General features: G+C 35.2%; 1 long non-coding RNA gene across 1 annotated transcript in view; it reads left to right on the plus strand.

The window, feature by feature from the left end:
* Positions 1-22,931, plus strand: part of LOC136028598 (uncharacterized) — a 71,322-nt gene extending 48,391 nt beyond the window's left edge. The window contains exon 5 of the long non-coding RNA XR_010617843.1: positions 22,663-22,931. This is a non-coding gene — a long non-coding RNA (uncharacterized LOC136028598). The remainder of the gene's footprint in view (positions 1-22,662) is intronic.
* The last annotated feature ends 1,201 nt before the right edge of the window (positions 22,932-24,132 follow it).

The raw sequence follows: 24,132 nt of genomic DNA on the forward strand, positions 1-24,132 counted from the left end.
TGGAAATACCCCGTTGAAAATGATTGCTCCTTCCAATACCCGTTGGTTCTCTCGATATAGAGCAGTCGTTCGCATACTCGAGCAGTATTCTGAGCTGTCAGCGCACTTTCGATTAGCGAAGGAAAAGGAACGTTGCTACACTGCCCGAATGCTCCATGATATGTACCTCGATCAACGAAATAAGGCATATATTGTTTTCTTGAAGCCATTATTGGCCGAATTTCAGAGAATTAACCTCCTGTTCCAACACACTAACGCAGATCACTTTCGTTTATTTCAAGAGCTAAAAGAGTTTGTATTAAGTCTTCTGCAGAGAATATTGCACACATCTGCAGTGTCATTAACAGTGAATATGGACTTCGAAATTTATTATCTTCCTACAGCCCAGGTTGACTACGGATACGAGTTCAATTTGGAGCTTGAAAGATCTAAGCTGACCAGTCATCAAAAGGAAGAAGTAAAGCTGCGTTGCCTCAAATTTCTCAAGACAGCAGCTAGAGCAGTTTTAAAGCGCTTGCCCCCAGCTCTTGATTCTCTGCTGAAACTGAAAGTGCTTTCTCCGACCATTTGTTTGTCGCAGTTGCGTCCTCGATTTATTGATTTGCCTTTGGATGTTATTCCAGTGCTGAATATTAGTGAGTTAGAGAGTCCGTGGAGAAGACTCTTGGTAGTTGACTGGGTATCAGCTTGTGGCGGAGAAATTCCAAGTGACTCCTGTGAATTCTGGGTCAAGGTCCTGCACCATCTTGATCCAGCTGGTGTTCCTCCATGTAGTGACTTAGCGAGGTGGGCATTGACCCTCCTCAGCCTGCCAATAAGCAATGCTGTAGTTGAGAGGTCATTTTCTATGATGAATATTGTGAAGAACAAACTTCGGGATCGAATGTTGTTGCCTATGCTGAACTCAATAGCAGTCTTTCGGCTGTTGGTTGTCAGTGTATGGTATTTGCTGTTCCCAGTTTGAGCCTACTAAAAAAATGTTGCAGTTCAACAGTGAAATCTATAGGCTTGGGGGTTCCACTGCAACCACAGATATGAATTTTAACAATGATCTTGATGACATACTGGTTTTACTATAGAATTGCAGAACTGACTCTTTATTCGTTTTCTTTTCATCTGATGCTGTTTTTCTCTTGGTGTTCTTTTCTAACTTCTTGAGTTGTAGATATACACTTTAAAAAAAATGAATTTCAAACAAGAAAATGCGTTGAACTTTCAATTGCTTAAAAAAAAAATTATAATTGAATTTTCAGCAAAGGTGTAAAATCGAAAAAGTGAATGTGATCTTCAACGATTTGTTTAATTTTCCAACAAAAAACGTTTAAAGTCCCGCGAGAAGTTTGATATTTCACGTTCTCTTGACTTTCCAATACCCAATTTTTCAAAGTCCAAGCAATTAGTTTGGAATTCCAATGAAAGAATTTTATATTTTACACTTTGCTGACTTTCCAAAAAAAAAATTGAAAATCCAACGAAAAAGTTTAATATTCTACGTTTTCCTGTTTATTCTAGCAAATAATGTTGAAAATAAGATACGAAATTATTTTTTAGTAAGAGTTTTTTCAATTTGCACCTCAAGGTACGAATAGGAATTGAATAAGAAACCATCGGTTTAAAAAAGAAAGAAAAACGAATGTTGGAATTCTTCAGATTCTGTGAAATTAATATAAAAATGAGCCCCTTCAGTGGAGCCAAACCTAGGAATCTTCGGGTTGAAGCCTGATTGGTGAAAGAAATCGATTGATAAGCTGCATTTAAAAACCAAAATGCTGTATTACAAGATAATCAGCCTTTGATATGCATATTTTCCTAAGGTGATGACGCTGAAATTTTAGCTTGCAGTTAGCTTTTTTAAATCAAAAGTTCCTCGTGTTCGTTCAATATATTGGTATTTCAGCTGTTGTAGCATTTTTTTTTTGTCAAAAGCTGTACATAGTATCTCATTTCTCAAAAATTATTTTTAATTTTTCTTACTTGAGGTACTAAGAAAATGTACCAAAAGTATTGAGAGTTTTCAATTATTGCGTTTATTCTCTTGAAGCTTTTTTCCTTTGTATTACAAAATTTCAAGCGTCAATTATTTTCTTTTTTGCATTTTACCATTCTATCCAGAGAAGTAATTGAGCCTGTGTATTTCTTGTCGTGATAGTTTGGCCAAAATTCTGTTTTGTTCACAAAAATTATTTTGCTTATTGAAGAGATCTCATTGTGTTTTCTGTTACTTGTGAATTTTTTTTGTTGTATTACGAAGTCAATACATTAAGAAATATCTGAGAACCGCGTCCATTAAAACTAGGTGACGAGAAAAAAAAGGTTTTCAGTTAAAAATCTTAACATCCGAAATAATCATAAAAGTTCAAAATATATAGCTGCCACGTAGCTGAAGGTAATTTTTAGATTAAATAATCTTGCTTCAAAATAGGTTTCTAAAGAGATAAAAATAAAGAAAACATAATATTTAGTGACAAATTAAAAAATAGTAGCGCCAGTAGCGCATGGGGAAGTGGCTTTATTTGTATATGGCTATAGCTTTCGGAAGGGCATGGAGAGGCGGCAACTTTGTTGAAATGTGTAAGTTCGGAGGGAAAACTGAAACTGTAAGGAATAATAACATATTAGGATTCGCCTCGGGGGCTTGGCTGGGAAATGGCCCCTTTGTCTTTTTTATCTAGCTTTCATCTAAAATAGCAGCAGTCACAATTAAATGGTCCAACTTTGATCCTAGGTCTGAACACATAATCTTTGATTCCAAAAGTCTCGAGTTTGAAAATTCTATGGACGAATTCGTTTCCAAGTAAACAGTTTTACTTTCGCACCATAAGTTTGTCAATGCAAAAGCTTAGCGTCAGAAAAAAAAAACATGAGTTCAAAATATTTAGCTGCCATACAGCTTAAAAAAGAAACGAAAGATTAACTCCATATTAGGAGAGGCCAGAGCTATGGGCTGCCATACAGCTTAAGGTATTTCTTTTATATTTCAAACTTAAAAGCAGAAAAAAATGTCAAGTATTCCCACATGCCGGGTAGGTTTATTCTTCTTCCCTGCAAATGTTGAGGGGAGATCAACAAAATTGAGACTCTTCCAGAAGTTTAAAGAAAAAACGATGAGAATAGCTTTGGACTGAAAATTCGGTATTAATTCTGCATCTAGATATAGCATTCTTCGTGAAACAAGCTTTCGTACGCGCTCACTATAAAGTAGAATCTCAAAAGTGGATTATTTCGGTAAAATTTTCTGGGGCTTGTTCGGGCTTTTTTCTGAACCCCTGGGCGTTTTTCTGCGTTGACAATCTGGCAACAGTGGCCTCAATTGACCAAAACCAAAACCAGTTGACGTTCGCATTCGCTTTGATACAGACCAAATTAAATAATGGGTGACAGTGAAATAGTGATTGGATTGTTGGACAGTACAGTTGATGAAGATTATGAACGTGGAAGGCGATATAAAGCTCATTCGTGTCGCAGAATACTCTCAAGTGAGAGTGATAGTGATCATAGAATAAATAATGGCTCTCGAAGCCCAGAGTTTCAAATTCATGCTCGATATGGCTCTCGGAGTCCTGAAATTAAATCTAGGAACGACAAATCTAGCTCTCGGAGCCCACAAATAGGTTCTAGAACCATAAGAATTGGCTCTGTGAGCCCCACAAAAATCCATGACAGAAAGCTGAAGGCTTCTCCGGAAAAGCGAAAAGGTAAAAGATTAAAAAAAAAATGTCAAATGAATTCAAAAAGATTTCTGAAGAACATTCTAGTTACAAAGAGGGCTCCAAGATCCATAAGAAACTTGCCAAAGTTGCAAATAGAGCTTTCTCCGAGCCTTTGGAAATAGGGAAGCTAAAAGATTTATTTGAGTGCCACCCTAGGCCTGCGAATACAAATAAAATTGTTGTTCCCAAGGTGAATAGTGAAATTTGGGCTACTCTCTCAGCACATGCTAAGCAGAGGGATACTAAGGCACTTCAAGTGCAGCGGACAATTTTTCACTCAACCTTTTGTGTTTTAGAGGCAGTAAATGATATTCTTGAGCTCGAAAATGAGCATATCAAAGAAAAGGTTGTTAAAAGCCTAACAGATGCAGTTCACATGCTTGGCCTCACCAATTATGATTTAAGTCGAAAAAGACGCCATGCGATGAAATTTGAGGTGAGCCCAGATCCCATGGTAGCATCCGCTTTATGCGCTCCCGAAGTCAAAGTCATGGAGTTTCTTTTTGGCAAAGATGTTGCCAAAACAACGTCCAAAACCAAATCCGTGGTGGATTTGAAAAGTCATTTGGAAGACCAAAAAACGTGCAAAAGGGGGCCTACCATTATCGCCGATGGCAGAACGAGGCTCTCCGTCCATTTTATCGCAAAAAGCAGCACCAGGACCGTCAGGAGAGGCCGAAATTCTTGAACTTTCAGAAAAGGGATCGCAAATAGCTAGTATGTACCATTTAACATACCCTGGCCTTGATTTTTTATGATTTTGTTGTAAATTTCAATAGGCAGTCAAAACATTTGGTTGATAATTTTAAAGCAGGAAGAATTAGTAAGTTTATCTCAAAATGGCAGTCAATGACAAGTGATTTGAATATTTTGAATATTATGGCTTCATGCTATAAGATTGAATTTGAGAAAAGACCATTAAAAGCTTTGGTAACAAAAAACAAAAGTTTTACGTCTGAAGAAATGCAGGTTATACGAACAGAAGTTGATATTTTGTTGCATAAAGGAGTTATTATTAAAGTACCCGAGTTCAGAATAAAAGAAATACGTTGTGTTTCTCCCGTTTTTACGGTCCCAAAGAAAGATGGGTCTTCTCGGTTTATTCTGAATCTTAAAAAACTAAACAAAAGCATTAAATATTACCATTCTAAAATGGAAAGTGTTCAGTCTGCGGTTCTTTTAATGACAAAAAATTGTTATATGGCTTCTGTTGATCTTGTTGATTTGTATTATTCATGCCCTGTTGATTTTGATGATCAAAATCAAATGTGGTTTTGATTTGAAGTAGATTGTTGAAATGCTTTCACATCTATGCCAAACGACTTATCATCTGCCCCAATGGTTCTTACGAAGCTTATGAAATCCGTTTTCTCCCTTCTTCGACGAAAAGGTTATTCGTCAATTGTTTATCTAGACGATACCCTTCTTCTAGGAAGGTCATTTTTAGAATGTCAAAACAATGTCTATGAAACATTGAAATTACTGTCAGAGATGGGGTTTGTAATTCACCCGGGGAAGTCAGTTCTCATTTCAAGTCAAAAAATAGAATTTCTGGGTTTTTTGCTAGATTCGCGATTAATGCGTATTTTACTGCCGGAAAGAAAAATTAAAAAGGTTCTAGATTTAGTTTCAAAAATTCTTCGTCAAGAATCGACTACGATTCAAAATTTGGCCGAAACTCTAGGTGTTCTGGTTTCAACCTTCCCAGCAGTGGAATTAGCGCCTTTATATTACCGGAAAGCGAAATCGTTGAAAACTCAAGCACTAAAGCATGCGAAGGGTGATTTTGCAGCTAGGCTAACTTTAACATCCGATGTAATTTTGGAATTGCAATGGTGGTTGAATATTGCCAATCATGCTTCTAAAGCAATTGAGCCTAGGTCAATTGACAAATATTTGTGCAGTGATGCATTCAAATTAGGCTGGGCACCCGTGGATGAATATTCCATGAAAACAGCCACAGGTGAATGGTCCTCAGAAGAGAAGGGATTTGACATCAATGTTTTAGAAACGAAGGCCGTTTATCTGGGATTAAAGTGTTTTGCTCAGGATATTAAAGACACTCATGTTCGGCTGTGTTCAGATAATATAACCACAGTAGCTTATATAAATAAAATGGGTGAAACAAAATAGAATTTTGTAACTATTTCACAAATAGGATCTGGCAGCTAGTATTGCAGGGTAAAGGGTGGATATCTGCTGAGCATGTGCCAGGAGTTGCTAATATCGCGGACAAAGCATCTCGAAAATTTGATAATGAAAAATAATGGAAATTGGATTCTAGAATGTTCATTATTTTGAATTCGTTGGTATGTCAGTCGATAGAAATTGACCTGTTTGCAACTAGATTAAACCATTTGTTTCATGGAAACCAGATCCAAAATGTTTTTTCGTAGATGCATTTGCAATGAGTTGGGAGTTTCATTTCTGTTATGCTTTCCCCCCATTTAGCTTACTTCTGAGGACCCTTCAGAAGGTAGAGACAGATCAGGCAACTGGTATTTTGATTTTCCCAAACTGGACCACACAAGTTTGGTATCTCTTACTATTAAAACTCTTAATAGGAACTCCTATACTTTTACCAAATGATACTTTTACTTTGTCTCTTCCACAGAAACCGAGCTTACACCATCCATTGTCAAAAACATTACGCCTAGCGGCTTGTGTCGTCTCCGGTAAGGGCTTCACCACCAAGGATATTCTCCTTCCACAGTCGATATTATCATGGATGGATGGTGGGATTCAACTAAGTGCCAGTACACGGTTTACATTGAAAAATGAATCGACTTTTATGGAAGAAACACAAACCAGGTCTTGGAGGCAACTGTACCGGAGACTTTGACCTTTCTTACGGAACTGTTTCACCGAGGTGTTGGATACAGTGCTATTAATACTGCGAAGAGTGCTTTATGCGCAATTTTACCAAGCCATCATTTAGGCAGTAATCACATTACCAAGAAATTTATGAGAGGTGTCTTTAATAGAAGGCCTAGTCTACACAAGATTTCTAGTATTTGGGATGTAAAATGTGTATTCGATCTATTTAGATTGCCGGCTTGGGATATTGAAAATCTTAAATTAAAGACACTAACACAAAAATTAGCAGTTTTATTGATTCTATCGGCTTGTGAAAGAGTTCAGTTATATTAGAATGACGTCATACCTGAATAGAGACGACGCACTTTTTCTTACATATCGTAAGCCTTATACCGCTGCGTCTAAGTCATCTATTTCTAGATAGATAAACGAAGTGTTGTTTCTTGCAGGTATAGATACCAGTGTTTATGGTGCTCATAGCACACGGTCTGCCTCAACGTCCTACCTTAAAGCAACAGGAGTTGATGTGGACTAAATCATAAGATATGTAGGCTGGACAAATGCCAAAACGTTTGCTAGGTTCTATAATAAACCAATTGAAAGTGGAAAACAGTTATCTGTCTTTTGAAGTTACTCATCGCGTTCTGTTATATTTGAATAATCTTACTACAAATGAATTTTTGTACAGCGGCCTCTTTTTATTGAATAGGGCTATTATTGGTCATTAGTGTTGGTTTAGCTCATGCTGAACTTTAAAATGTCAGTTTAACTCGAGGCGAAGCTAAGGTGGTCCTATTGGAGTAGAATTGATAAATTAAACGAAAACTTAACAAGTTTGAAGTTTGATTGTAACTCTACTCCAAAGAAGGAGCGCCAGCGTAGCTGAGAGTTCAACTGCCCTCCCAATTTCCCTTCCCGTTGAACTCTCAGCGTTTCATCATGAACTTAACCACCGCATACTACAACGACTTTAAAATACTGGTTTTGGTCTATTGAGGCGATTGCAGGCGTCTATCTCAGTTGAACTCTCAGCTACGCTGGCACTCCTTCTTTGGAGTAGAATTACAATCAAACTTCAAATTTGGTAAGTTTTCGTTTAATTTATCAATTAATTGATACATAAACTTATTTGACTCTAAAAAAAAATTAGGTAAAATTACCGGATTCTAAAAGAAGGCACATTAGCCACACTATGAGAGGATTTCTGATATATAAGATAATAAATTACGACCAGCAGTTATTACTTATTTTGGTGGTTCTGATATTGTATCTTTGTGAAGAGATATATAGTTCAAGGCATTTCATTATTTCATCCATACTAAATTTTCCTTGTGCTTTACAGCAAAGAAATATTTTTTTAATCAACAAATCTTTTAATAGTTTGATAGAGCTTAGCCATAATATGTTTATACTTTCTTTTGTAATGTTCATCAAGTTCGGTTGAAAAATAGACTGCTTGCCTTCTGAAATATTCAAGTACCATCTTCTAAAGATAAATTTTTAACCTTTCAGGATTTTCTAATTTCAACTGATAGAAATAAACTGCACTAAAATAGAACAACGAAAATATTTTAGTTAGAGTATCGTATATAAAACAAAAAGAAAAAAAACAACAAAAGAAACCACAAAAAAAAACACAAAAAAAAGAAATTGAACAAAAAGAAACCAAAACTCAAATTCAACTTGTTTGTATTAGAACCCTCAACCATCTTACATGAGTATTATTACATTATTACATGACACAATGTAACTTTTACTTAATGTATTCTTCAGCAAAGTGAAATAAAAAATGCGCAGCAGTTTTTTTCTTCTGAAAATTTTTTTTTTAAGGTAAAGAGAAGAATAGTAGTTAATGTCCCCAATAAAGATAAGCAAAGTTCAAAGCCATATAATAAGTAAAAAATAATAATGATGATATGATTAAATTTCCTAAGACCTATCGGATTATACTCTCATGGATTATACTCTAATGGATTAGATTGGACATACCCTAATCCGTTCCAGATTTATTACTGTTACGCCCTTTTGAACAGCTGCATAAAACTAAAATTTTTTAGCAGTCATAGAATCATTACTTCCATGAAGTTAAATCAGGACCGATAAATGAAACAAAACGAAATAAGCTAATTCATTCCGGTTAAATAAGAATTTAGAATATATATTTTAAAGTGATTCTTGGCTTTTATTTACAGCTGCTCATTCAATAAGTACGTCAAATTTTCAATAAGTACTTCAAATCTATACATATAAAAATAAGCATTCTGCGTGTCTGTGTGTCAAGTGACGTCATGTCATCAGGTCGTCATGTCGTCATTATGACAATGACGTCATTAAAGGTATTTAAGACATTCGTTCACAGAAAAATGTTTAATATTAAAATGACTGAAGAACCTATAATGTCAACAGCCGAGGAAGCTGCTCAAAGAGTCTATGCCAAAAAACTTGCTGCTGATAGAGAAAGTAAGAAGAGAAAGCGTGCCGAGGAATCACAAGAGCAACGCAAAACCAGACTTGCTGCTAAAAGAGAAAGTGAAAAAAGAAGGCGTGCCGAGGAATCACAAGAACAGCAAGAAAACAGGCTTGCGGCTGATAGAGAAAATAAGAACAGAAAGCATGCCGAAGAATCACAAGAGCAACCTGAAAATTATCGCCTGGCATTCATGTACAGCCCAGTCGATGATTATAGCTTGAGTAGATGTGTTCAAATCGGGACTATGTCTAAAATTTGTCCCTATTGCAAGGCCTTGAAATTCAATGGTGAAACAATGGGAATGTGCTGCGCCTCAGGAAAAGTTAAACTTCCTCTATTGGCTGCACCGCCAGAGCCATTGAAGACTTTGCTTACTGAAACTACGTCAGAATCTAAGCGTTTTTTATCACAGATCAGAAAATATAACTAATGTTTCCAAATGACGTCGTTTGGTGCCCAAATCGAAAATCTAGATCAATTTATGCCTACTTTCAAAGTAAAAGGGCAAATTTATCATAGAGCAGGGTCCCTTCTACCATTCTTAGGCAAGAATCATAAATTTTACAATTGTACTTCATCAGTGATAGAAATTCTGAATTGAATGCACGTTGCAAAATTTCTCCCAACGTTGAAAGGACAATCGTTTCCCAATTGCAACATCTTTTCCACGAAAATAATAATTTAGTGCGTCTGTTCAAAACAGCCATCGATTTGATGCCTACTGATACGCATAAAATTGTTATTTCCGCTGACAAAACGCCTCCTGGCCAACATGTGCATAGATACAATGCTCCAACTATCCACGAAGTGGCAATCGTTATGGTCGGTGATCAGTTTTTACCTCGAGATATTATTCTTCATAAGCGAAACGCTCAGTTGGTAAGAATTGCTGAAACTCGTCGATGCTACGATGCCCTACAATAGCCTATCATTTTTTGGGATGGAGTCGACGGCTATAAATTAAATTGATGAATCCAGCCACTAACAAAGAAATGAATAAGAAATGCAGTGCAATGCATTATTATTCCTATAGACTAATGATTCGGCAGGATGAAGACAATTATATTTTAAAATTCCGTCAATTGTTTCACAAATACGTCGTTGATATGTATGCAAAAAATGAATCAGAACGTTTGCTATATATCCGTCTGAATCAGACCAAGCTCCGCTCTGAACAATACATTCATTTGAGAGATGCAGTTGTAAATGACGGTAATACCACAAACGTTGGAAGATTAACGATTTTACATTAGTCATATGCTGGCAGTCCCCGTCATATGCATGAATATGCTCAAGATGCTATTGCGTATGTTCGTCTCTATGTTCAGTGGAGTGGCAATCACGAGGTTTGCCACACGCACATATACTAATCTGGCTACATTATAAAAATACTTCTAACGAAATTGATGATGTGATTTCCGCTGAAATACCTGATGAAAATGTCGATAAGGGGTTATATGATATTGTTGTAAAAATATGATACATGGACCTTGCGGTGCACTGGACGAAAATTCACCATGCATGGCCAAAGGAAGGTGCGCAAAGCAATATCCTTGACTTTTAGTATCCAACACAATTACTGGCAATGATGGTTACCAACAATAAAGAAGAAGATCTACTGAAGTTGGCAGTAAAACAGCAATAATAAAGAAGCGTAACGGTACCACCATCGAAGTAGATAACCAGTGGGTTGTTCCATATTCCCCGTTATTATCAAAAACATTTAATGCACACATAAACGTTGAACACTGTAACTCCGTAAAGGCAATCAAATACATATATAAATACGTCAACAAAGGCAGTGACATGGCAGTTTTTGGCTTGCAGTCCGAAATCAAAGATATCGACGAAATCGCACAATATCAGGCTGGAAGACACATAAGCAGTAATGATGCTGTTTGGCGAATTCTTTCATTTCTGATACATGAACGTAGTCCAGCTGTTTTTCACTTAGCGGAACATTTACAAAATGGTCAACGCGTTTATTTTTCGGAATCAAACGTGCAACAAACAGCCCTGATACCACCGGATACAAAGTTAACTGCTTTCTTTTCGCTATGCAAAAATGATTCTTTTGCAAAAAAACTGCTGTATACTGAAGTGCCTTCGTATTACACGTGGAGTACTAAAAATAAAGTATTTGAATGTCGAAAACAGGGTAAGTCAGTCGACGGCCAACCTACCATCTTCAAAGATACCACAATAGGAAGAATCTACACCGTTCACCCCAATCAACATGAATGCTTCTTTCTACGCCTGTTTTTGGTGAATGTACCCGGTCCAACGTGTTTTGAGTATTTGAGAACTGTAAACGGTACTATACATGACACTTACCGTAGTGCATGTCAAGCTCTGAATTTATTGGAAAATGCCCTACCCTGGGATAACTGCATCAATGACGCGTACGAAACGTCAACTCCAAGTCAAATTTGTGCATTGTTTGGCATCATACTAACAACTTGCTCTCCATCAGCTCCTACAGAGTTATGGGAAAAATATAAATCAAAAATGTCCCAAGATATACTCCATCAAAAACGGTTAGAGACAAAAGATATGACTTTTTATTTTACATCAGAAATTTATAACTACACTTTAGTTATTATAGAAGATTTGTGCGTATGTATGGCAAACAAACCTCTTCAGGATTTGGAATGCCTTCACCTAATCGTACCGCTGCTGTTTCGACATGTGTAGAATTGGGTCGTGAACAAAGTTACAGTACGAGTGAGCTATTGTCATATGTACAAAATAACATTTTCAAGTTAACATCGGAACAAAAAAAAATTATGATACGATAATGCATTGTGTCGATAACAACGTTGGAGAAATTTTCTTTTTGGATGCTCCAGGAGGTACTGGTAAAACGTTTGTGATAAAACTGATTCTGGCATCAATTCAATCAAAAAATGATATAGCTTCGGCAATTGCGTCGTCCGGAATAGCCGCAACGTTGCTGCCTGGTGGAAGAACTGCTCATTCCGCTTCGAAATTGCCTCTGAATTTGCATTCTACAGAAACTCCCACGTGCAATATTTCCAAATCATCTGGGATGGGTAAAGTATTGCAGCAATGCAAACTTATTATTTGGGACGAGTGCACAATGGCACACAAAAAATCGCTGGAGGCTCTGGATCAATGTTTGAAAGATTTGCGAGGGAATTCAAAACCCTTTGGCAGCACATTAATATCGCTTGCGGGAGATTTCAGGCAAACATTACCTATCAAACAGTTCGTGGTAACGAACTGTAGTAAGGAGCGATCCGGCTCAATAGTAGCCAAAACTCTAAAAAATTGAACTTTGATATCAATAGCTACATCAAAAGAATTGTATTTTAATGCTGATTTTAAATATATAAGTTTCATCAAGTTTAGTTTTACCCATCAAAAGTTACGAGCCTGAGAAAATTTGCCTTATTTAGGAAAATAGGGGTGAACCATCTAAGGGTATTAGAATTTTTTTCAGTAATGCAAAATAGACCTGTCTTTATCACATACGTTGCTCTGATTTCAAACATCTCATCTTTGTGAAATGAACACCAAACCGTTTCTCATGAACATTAAAATATTAAATGTTAAGTCATTGTTAAATAAATGTTAAAGTAAAATGTTAAATGTTATTGTTAAATGGCTAAAAAACACAAATATGTTTTCTACTGCAGTCCTTCACCGAGTCGTTGTTTCAAGAAGTGTTTTTTTTTTCTTGAAATCTTCTGGTTGCTAAAATTGTAGACTCTAGGCCCCTATGCTAACCGACTCTTGAATGGATAATCAACATGTGGATCAGCATTAGGGGGTGGTAAGAACCACCTCAACACTCTTTTAGTGACAGGTCGGTAGATCCCTCATAATATCAAACTCAGAAGAGTTCGGGAAAACAGCTATTTGTTTTTTTAGTTCAGAATATAACTTAATGCAAAATGATGAGTCTCAGCTCCCTCCAAAAATATTGAGACTTTGAACCCATTCTGACAAAAGGCCATAACCTATTGAATATGTAGTTTCTGATAATTATTTATTTTAATCATAAAGCATAATCATAGTAGCTCTTCAGAGGCATAAATTTGGCACTAACCATTCCAGAGTCCACATAGTCAGAATGTTAGGGTTTGATAAATTATTAATCAAAACAAATGAACCTATTTGTTTCTGAAAAAGAAAGAAATGTTCTAAATATTAGTTATTTCAAATAACTTTTTAAATCCATTTAGATGCATCGATAAAAGAACTTCGATAAATTATGACAAAAAGTTATGGCTTTGTTTTATAAACTTGCTTTAGCAAACGAAAGCGAAGAACAAATCAAGACTAAAATACATTTTCGTTCCCTGTTTTGCAATTTTAGCCCTTATATTCCAGAATTCAGCTTAGTAATGAATAACTGTCTCCTACAAATTTTTTCTTTATTCTTTTTTATTAATATTCATTAGATAAAGAGCCCCGACGTATTGTATGAAGCAAAAAAACCGACAGAATATAAAAATAAAAAGAGGCCATAGTTCTTGACCAATAAAGTTTATCAATCCTTTGATTTCCGAAACTGTTTTTGTTTATTATTGTTTCTTACCTTATAAAGTTTTAATCTTAATGTTTGATTAGTCGTTATCAATAGCGCATGTTTCCTCTTTTTCTTTTTGTAAACATGTATTATATGTTTATTCGAGGGTTCTGAGTTTCACTTTCTGTTTTTTTTTGTTTTTTTTTATTCAATAGTCCATGTAAAAGTATAGAGCAGGGGTTTATTGCAAAAGATCCATTGCGCCATTTAAAGTGTCCGTAAGTTCTAACCACCTCTTCCCCTTTCCTCCCCTTAAAATGTGAAAATTTTGCTTTTGATCATAAAAAACAGTTTAAGACTGGTTTATTCGTTAGAATTTCCTCTAAATGAAAAGCAATCCACCAAAAGATTATTATAGGTAATTCTCGATGAGAAGAAGCTGGTTACTTAACTTTACTTGCACTTCTTCTGGAGACCAGAGGCTCCATCTTATCTTGTACCAATGGGCGCTGAAATCGTTTTGGATCTTCCTTTTCTTCTTGTTGTGGTGGATACCTTCAAATTGTTTAGCCAGTTCCTGTGCCGGCTTTTTTCACGCCTTTAAAAGCAGTTCAAGGGTTCCACAACCAGCATAAAAATTGGTTTAAGGTTTTTATTTAGCCATCTGGCTTGCTTATTCCATTGATGTTTTATTAGGAATCGCTTGAGTAAGAGCTCCTGAACTCTAGACACCCGACTAGATCACTCATAATATCATTTTGCCTGGGGAATGCTATATCATCCTATCAACTACAAGATGTAACTTCATCTCTTGGCTTGTGGCACCAGGGAGGAGGAGGATCTTTCAGTTCGACGTAGCAGCCACAGCTTGGAAATCTCTTACTAATCAGTTACTGATTTTTTTTTACAAAAAGTCATGCTGTAGGCGTAGAGTCCCCATTTTGTACCTAAATTACTTAATTTTGGTGAAACCAATACCCTTTTATAGCCCGTGAATAAAAATTTAACTATGCCTATCGAAGACGCTAATAAATTATGGTACAGGTCGAAGATCCATCTTTAATAAGATCCATATTATCCAAATTATAAGATCCAAATTATAGATCTAAATAAGATCCAAATCATAAGATCCATATTAAAGCCAACAAAGATAAGTAAAATATTGTAAGACTAATTTAAGTAATCTAATAACAATTCACTGCTCCCAGAGGAAAGTAAGTCTAACCGACTGTATTTCAATCCCACTTCTATATTCATGTAAACCGTTAGTTTCTTCAAGAAAAGGTGTAAATACAACAAACATGGTGGTGCTCTGGTGAACCATCTAAGGATCTTAGAAATCTTTTCAGTAATGCAAATAAGACCTGTCTCTATCACATACGTGGCTCTGATTTCAAACATTTCATCTTTGTGGCATGAACACCAAACCGTTTTTCATGAACATTTTTATGCGTTGAAAGGCTATTTACCGTGGATATGAGCATACCATAGATGTTTAATTTTTCTTTTTCTTCTTTTCTTACGTATTCTTTTTTAAACGTCACATTTGCTACCGAATGTATCTTTTAAACAACCACGATCTTTTTTTAACTAAATCTTTTCTTATATTCAAAATAATACCTTTTTCTTAGTTTGACTTTCCCTTGCGCCTGCATCACTAAATACTGATGCCTACGAAAGATAAATTTCAGTAGATAATACAATTATTATATTATAATGAAAATCAACTCTATAAGCTCTTTGAGATATTTTAGAGAAGGCTTTGCTTGTTAGAACTAAGTTTAGACGCTCTGTTGAATCACAAAAGAGATCAAGGCATCCAACAATGAAAAAGTAACTTCTATTAACGGAAAGGATAAGCACTTATCCTACATTGAGATCTATTCTGTAATCTACATTATAGAACGTCCAATCTTAACCAACTAGAATCCATTTTAAATTATCAAATCATTTTTCTCTTTGTACATTACAACTTATGCGAAGAAGCAAATTTGTGTGGTCATTTTTTTGCGGCTAGATATATAGCAGAGCATAACCGAGATGCTAAAAACCTCTGTTGATAAAGTTGCAAAACTTAGATATACAATAATCTTTTAAATTAAATAAGCTATTTTTACGTATGGATGTACAAATGTATCTACCCATGGAGCTTGAAGTATCTGGTTCTAAAATAAATAGACTGAGATATACAACCACATAAACATGAATGTTTCATAAATAATAAACTAAGTAGCATCTTTCGAATAAAATACATACCTTTTTTACTTTAGCGTGATTCAAAGCTGAACCTTAAAAGTGTGCGAACACTAATTTCGTATTTTCTTGTAGGGAATTTTGAAAATCACCAACGAATCCAAAATGAATCAAACTCTAATGAATCACAAAAACATCAAGCAATCTTAACTCTAAAATTTTTCTGTCCTTCTGTGGCAGTTTTGTTTTATTATTATGATTATTCTTATTATTATTACTAGTGCTACTATTGTTATCATTATTATCATTATTATTATTATTCCGTCGTCAATAAGTTCTAAGACCACACTAGCAAAAGCCTGATAATAAGAGAAAAGAAAAGATAACGACATAAGAGACAACAACGGCAACAAAGAGTGAAATAAGAGAAAACGCAAAAAGAAAATGCACAGCCAGTGAGAACAAGGAAAAGGGCAAATAATTAAGCTGAGATCTCCACTCAACCGTCGTCAGTGCAAATACAAGAAAATACACGTAGGTCTAAGAAAGCGAAATAAAAAGACATACCTCAAAAACAACAAACTAAATGAAAAGTAACCTTGGTGACTAAATGTTACAGTTACGAGGAAACTATGCCCTCATAGTGTTCATACCTTACCAACTTCGGATGAATTATATTTTCTTGAGCGTTCTTTTCTATTAAACATAACTGCAACATTTAAATTCTTTAAAACTGCATTCACTGATTTTTTACTTCTAGATATCTAACAATGTCTATCTGAGAGGATCACAATCTATATCCCTGACATTACTGAACTTAGATAGACCTAAAAATTTTAAATTAATTGTACAAAGCTTCATCTTCAATTTAATTCAGACCTATAAGTCTTTTCAGGCGCTCCGAAGTGTGAAGCATTATTTGTTGGCAAGAGATTTCTGAAAGGCTCCAATGGCTCACAACAAACATCTATGCGTCCTTCCATTAGAATTATACTTGTATTAAAGGATAGGATAATTCATCCTTTCACAACCGAAAGTAAACTTTCCTATTCCTTTCGAAAATTATCAAATTCAGTGTGATTGAAAGCACCAGATTTTACTTACTACGTTTAACAGTATTGAAATTTGCTGCGTTAGAAAGAAATAGATTTCAACTCGATGCGTTGGGACATGAAGAATATTTGTACACATCAAAAAATTGCAAATAATAATTTCTTTTTTATCCAGAGAACTTTTACACTTAGATAGATAGATAGATACTTTATTTCGTGATTAAACCGAAAACAGGCATTTCACAGAAACAAAAAAAGAAAAAAAACACTACAAAAATAAAAAAGAGTACACACTATCTAAAGCAAAGCATAAACACCAACTAAAAGTCAAGTCTCTTTGTGTGGGATAAAAATCTGTTTACACTAGTCCGAACTTTATTATTTCTAATTATCAGCGATAAAGGAAACGGCACACTTATTTCATATTCACTTAACTCGAACTCCATTGCTAAACGTGCTCTACAATAAACAGGGCAATCAAATAGAAGATGACTACATGTTTCCATTAGACCGCACAAGCACAATGGAGAGTCAGCTTTCCCAATCCTATTTAAAAAATGAAGCAATCTACTATGACCTGTAATAAGCTGTGTTATTCTACTATTTGGGGGAATTTTTGATGCAGAGATAAGGTCATCCTTATTTTCAAAAACGTTAGCCGGCCATGTGCTAACAGAATTTTTAAACTCATCAAACCATTTTGCATACAAAACTCATTTAAAGAGATTTACGGTTAATATGAAAGGGCTGAATTACACCAAGGTCATTAAAAGAAAGGCCCAAAAAATTTGCAATAATTTTGTCAGTATAATGGCTATGATGTGCCGAATAACTAATTCCATTCAAGGTAGGACTCAAAACCCTCGGCCAATTTTGAGGTCGACCATTCTTTCCATATCTTAATTTACTTAATTCCAATGCTCTTAAATCCTTTGGAAGCACTCCTGCGAGAGCGATTACTACATGCGTTTGAGCTGTATTGAAATGTTTAGAAATTATGATCATGGAAGATCTTTGCGCCGACCGTAGCATTCTCTGAATATTCTTTTTTCTCAGTGCAGAGATCCAAATAGGACACGCGTATAAAATATGGCTTTCGATTACTGATTTATATAGCATCCTCAATGCATGTGGATTCAGGTTCCAAGTACTCTTGGCAACCGTTAAAAGACGAGCAGAATATTGCTTTGTAGAGTTAATTTTATGTCTAACATGGTCAGTCCATAATAACTTTCTATCAAGAATAACACCCAAATATTTAACCTTATTTTTAACAGGTATCTCAATTCCATCGTCCTTTAGCTTTACAGTCGGAAGCTGATGCTTCCTTGAAAATAAAATTGCTTCTGTCTTGGATTTATCAAACACGAGCTTGTTCGCCAAGGATTCTAAAGTTGATATTTTGCTTGATGTGATAATTGCACAAACATCATCAGCATATGCCTGAATTTTTATATTAGGAATATTTATTTCTAGAAGATCATTTATATTAACCGACCATAACAGGGGGGATAATATTCCACCTTGAGGACATGATCGCTCCAAAATGCACGAATATTCACCCTTATACGTAACAACTCTATCAGAAAAGTAACTATAAATTAAATTTAAAAGCCCATCAGGGCATGATTTAGCCTTTAACTTTTTCAGTATTCCAGGGTGCCACGCGGAGTCAAATGCGCCTTTTATATAAAAAAATATGCATAAGGTAAAGATTTTTTCTGCATATTCTCCTCCGCCGTGGTAACAATACCATCAATTGCATCAATAGTACTTTTCCCACTACGGAAGCCAAACTGCAGGGGTGAAAGCCAACTATATTCATTGCTAATCGCAATCATTCTATTCGCAATGGCACGTTCATATATTTTACCAAGATTTGAGAGTAGGCTAATCGGACGATAAGAAGCTGGATTGCCATCATTCTTTTTGCCATTTTTTCTTAAAACCATTATATTTGCATTTTTCCAACTTTTCGGGAAATATGAAATTTTTAAGCAACTATTTACTAACTTTACCAAACTAGGAGCAAGAACATTGATGTTTTTAATTAGGGTTAAATTTAGAATTCAATCTGGGCCTGGGGCCTTTGATGGCTTTGAACCTTTAATTATTTCTTTTAATTCATTCAAGGAGACTTCGGTAACACCTAATGTGCTATTAATAAAAAAATCTGTAAGTTCTGCTCTGACTTCACCATGGTAATTACTATCAGTTGAATGATCGTCCTTTAAAAACCACTTATTTAGCAATACCTCCCTGGCTTCCGTTACAGAGTTAGTCTTACTGCCGTCATCTTTTGTTACATGTAGTGGCTGAACAATGGCATTACTATTTTTACAAATTTTATGGATTGTATTCCATGGATCCAAATTCGGTTTATCTGCACAGAATTTATTCCAGTCACTCTTTTTAGCATTTAAAATACCCAGTTTATAATTCTTTTTTGCATTCCTTAAATTAACCTCATTTTCGAGAGAATTGCAGGATTTAAACATCCGTAGCAATCGTCTATACCCTTTTCTAAGTTCCGATAATTCTGAAGTCCACCACCGTGAATACTTTTTGGGAGAGCCACGACTCACTGGAGTTGATTCATTGGAAGCTTTTTGTATTAAGGCTGTTAAAGCATCTACAGCTTTATCTATTTCTTCAGCATCCGTAGTAGGGAGGGAATATAAACTATCTATTTCATTTAAAATAATGTTGCTAAAAACATTCCAGTTAGTTTTTCTGTAATCATACTTGATGTTATTACAAATTTCCACGATATCTGCCTCAAAAACTAGGTTAAACTTGATATACAAGTGATCAGATAAGGATGGGGGGTCATTTGTCACTTCCCAGCTGTCAACAAATTTTAGTAAATTTAGACCAACTGCTGTGACGTCGGGGCTCGAATATGAAAATTCATACGTTGGCATATCTGGGTCATTCAGTACTACTAATGATTTCCTGGCAGCAAAATCCTCAATGGATTTACCTTTCAAATCGGAATAAATATTATTAAGCCACAGTGAGCTTTTGGCATTAAAATCTGCCCCCAAAACATAATTTGAATAATTTCTAAGACTATCTATACTTGCTAAATAACTATCTACTGAGCACAGGGATGGAGGGCAATACATGGATGAAACTAGAATAGTTCTACTTTTAAGATAAACAGACACTGTAACATATTCATTGGTCGAGATTTCGTAGTGTATATCGCATTTTAGGGATTTATGGACAAGTATAGCAGCACTATCGAATCTTTTCTCAAATGTTGTCTTTGAGAAGGTATTGTACATATTCGGCACACACGAAGGTTTACCAGATTTATTAATGTAAGGCTCTTGAATAAGCACGACATCAGGGCAAAAGTCAACCAGTGTTTTTTCTAATTGTGCCGCTGCAGCATAACAATGTTGTAGGTTAATTTGTAGAAACTGTAAGTTATTCTTATACGTATTTACATGAGACATGTTCTGCATTCATGCTACATAATCAATATTCTTTTTTAATTGTTGGGTTATTTTTCTAGCTGTTGGACAATTTTTGTAGTCGTACGATGGATATGGCTCACAATTGAGCTGTCGCTTATTGCAAAAACGGCAACTAGGGAGACTACTGAAGGATTTAGTACATTCATTATAGTCATTATTACCCATACATCAAGAGCAGGTTAAATCGCCCTTACACTCAGACTTCTTGTGGCTGAAAAGACAAAATTTGGTGCATCGTATAAGGTTAATGTAATCTTCGCATTGTAGGCGAAGAAATCCAAAATTGAGGCCTACTCTTTTTAAAATTTCTCCTCTGACTTTTGGATACTTTTCTAATACGACGCTGCAACTTTTTCCTTTTTCAATAATAGTCACCACTTCCAAGACTTCTCCAGCAATAACAAGTTTTTCCATATCTGGATTACTGTGTTCTATAAATTCTTTGCACTCTGATTTATTTTTGATTATAGAAACACCGTTCACGAGCATTCTTGGCAGGCGTTTTTTTAATTCCCTCGAAGTATATTTTAGTGCTACTGAATTTTTGTTGAAAGCACAAAGAGCATTGTTTAAATCTTGTTTTGAGTTAAATTCAACAATGATTTTGCCTTCTCGCCCATGTTTGATATTTTTAGCAGAAAATTTGATGGAATCTTCTCTGATTATTTCACTAATGTCTTGCACTATTTTTCCGGTGGTTCTCTCTTTTTTTTATGATCTTTTGCTTCATTACTGCTTGGCTCAAGAATAATACTAAAGGTCTCAGGACCTTTAACAACACTAGAATACGATCTACAATTTTTAAGAGAGGATGGGGCCATTGTATCTTTATTTTCTAATTTTTGGTGTAATTTGATTATATTTTGAAGGTTATCGTTCTCATTGCGCAAAAGTTTTGCATTTTCTTCTAAAAGCTGATGGTATAAAATTTGAATTCACTCACAAATATCGAAAGCGTAATCCCTTCCTCCTGGGATTTTCTTTACCTTCGCAAGAATTCCTTTTAAGGCACCGATTAGAGTACTAAAACTCGTTGCGTCTTCTGTGCTTAACTGCAGAAGAGTCTCTTCAGCAGCTTGATTATCGGAAAATTCTTCCATTGTTAGAATCAGAATAAAACACTAGCAAAATCTTTTCATGGCAAGGGATATAGTTCTTCACTCGAGACTCTTAACACGATTTTCACCAATCTGTATAAATCATGTACAATATTATCCTAACCGGGTAGTTGTTCACAGTTCAAAGGCTAGAACCAAATTCCAACTTTTACACTTCAGAATCAGCATCATTCACAAGAAAAAGAAAAAATATTTATGATAAACAGCTATCTTAGTCGTGACTAAACCCGCTTTCAGCGACGAATAGAACAAGTGTCCTCGAGTCATTGCGGGCTACAGAGATCTTTTGCCAGAACGCTTTGTCATATCCTTGTACCCCCTTGTGGTCCCCCCCAACCACGGAGAGTTACAACCCACTATTAAAATGAACTTTCGGCAAATTAAAACAATTTAGTGACCATACTATCAGACTAGAGCTCAGACAAATCGGCAAAACCGGAGCTACGGTCTTCCAGCTGGTACAAATATTACTATTGACCATTTGCTCCTTACTATTCTTGTTTAATTTTTAATTTACAAGCAGAATAAAGGCTGCATAATATCCATCAGGCTTGCCTGCTTAAATCTTTCTTAACCTGTCAAGGTTTTCCTAGGCTGACCTACCTCTACTTTGTATGAACTACATTTTGACACAGAGCAAATTACGACTCTTTTAATAACCATCACCCCTTAAAATAATGCTTACGATTACCCTTGTGCCGGTATAGTGGAAACAGCTGTGCCTCCCAATCGGGGGAACGCAGGTTCAAGTCTCATACCGGGCAAGGGAAGAGAAATAAGAGAAGAATTGTGATGATTTTTTTAATTCATATGCATAACATTATTATAATGAAAACCTCAATGAGTAATTTTCTCCTTTTTTTAAATGGGTCGTGACTAATATAAACGAACGAATAAGAATTGTGGTTGGTCAAGCTGTTTTTTGAAGCTGTTTTAAAAAAGAATTTTTTTTCTCCAAAAAAAACTTCAAAAAAACATTAAAAGTTGTTTGTATTCATTTGTATATTTGTATCTTCTTAACGTGTTTTTGATTGCGTGTTATGCTGTAAAACCACTTGTATATATTAATATTTAATAATAATCTGACTTCTGTCTATTTCTTGAATAGTGTTTTTATTTAAGGCTTAGAATTTAATTCGATTTTTATTTGTCTCAGGACTATCATCTATGATATGAGATTGAATTCTGAAAAATAATGTCCATAATTTTTACTCCTCGCAACAGGCACAACATAACCAGCAATTTTGTCAGCTAGTTGTTGAATTGGAGCTTTTGAAGTCTGTGCTTCTTCAACAAAACGAATAATTTAAATAATATTTCAGGTGTCTTACGTTAGTATTGGAACGTTACAAGGAACAAGGAACTGAGTAAAGCGACCTAAGTTGAGATGGGCGTTTTCCAATTAACACTTGAACTACAAATTCAACAGAAAATTATAGGAGGCCATCTACAGTTAAATCTACGTATTCATGCAAAACTGCCCTATCTCAACATGGCGTTTTGCATGGCGACAACAGGGCGTTTTGCAAAAATATAATAACAATATTTTTTTATTTTGGAAAGTTGAATATTTTCATCGTTTTCACATAAACAAATTTCTGACACTTACGTTATTATGTTGAACATGCATTCATATTGATTTCATTAATATATATGGCAGGTACCAGAAGGAAATCGTTAGAGCACCCAGTTAATCGCTTGTACCAGTGGTTTCCAAGCCTTTTTTGAGGTAGCACCACATATTATCTATTAGGTTTCACTAGATATGTCACTTCAACATTATTGAAACTTTCAAAAGCCATCCGATCAGATGAGTTACCTTTCTAAAGATTGACGATATCCAATGATATTGCACGGACGGAGCGTTATCCAATTTAAGCGCAAGTGGAGTGTTATCCAATAAACGACTTTGCGCGGGAGTATTGCGGCACAGGAACTGGCTAAAGTAAAATGTTAAATGTCATTTTTAAATGGGTAAAAAACGCGGAAATATGTTTGCTACTGAAGTCCTCCACCTTCACCGAGTGGTGGTTTCAAGAAGTGCTTTTTTTTCTTGAAATCTTCTGGTTGCCAAAATTGTAGACTCTAATCCCCTATGCTAACCCACTCTTGAATGGATGATCAACATGTGGATAAGCATTATGGGGTGGTCAGAACCTCCTCAAAAACTCTTTTAGTGAAATTTCGGTAGATCCTTCAGAAAAGCAAACTTAGAAGAGTTCTGGATAACAGCTATTTACTTTTTTAAGTTCAGAATATAACTTAATGCAACATGATAAGTCTCAGCTCCCTCCAAAAATATTGAGACTTTGAACCCATCCTAACAAAATCCATAACCTATTGAATATGTAGTTTCTGATAATTATTTCTTTTAATCATAAAGCATAATCATAGTAGCTCTTCAGAGGCATAAATTTGGCACTAACCATTCCAGAGTCCATATAGTCATAATGTTAGGGTTTGATAAATTGTTAATCAAAACAAATGAACCTCTTTGTTTCTGAAACAGAAAGAAATGTTCTAAATATTAGTTATTTCAAACAACTTATTAAATCCATTTAGATGCATCGATAAAAAAACTTCGATAGATTCAGACAAAAACTTATGGCTTTGTTTTCTAAACATGCTTTAGCAAACGAAAGCCAGGAACAAATCAAGGTTAAAATAAATTTTTGTTCCCTGTTTTGCAATTCTAGTCCTTATAATCCAGAATTCAGCTTAGTAATGAATAACTGTCTCCTACCAATTTTTCTTTATTCTTTCTCATTAATATTCATTAGATAAAGAGCACC

This window comes from Artemia franciscana, chromosome 7 (assembly GCF_032884065.1).
Source record: "Artemia franciscana chromosome 7, ASM3288406v1, whole genome shotgun sequence".
NCBI classification, from domain to species: Eukaryota; Metazoa; Arthropoda; class Branchiopoda; order Anostraca; family Artemiidae; genus Artemia; species Artemia franciscana.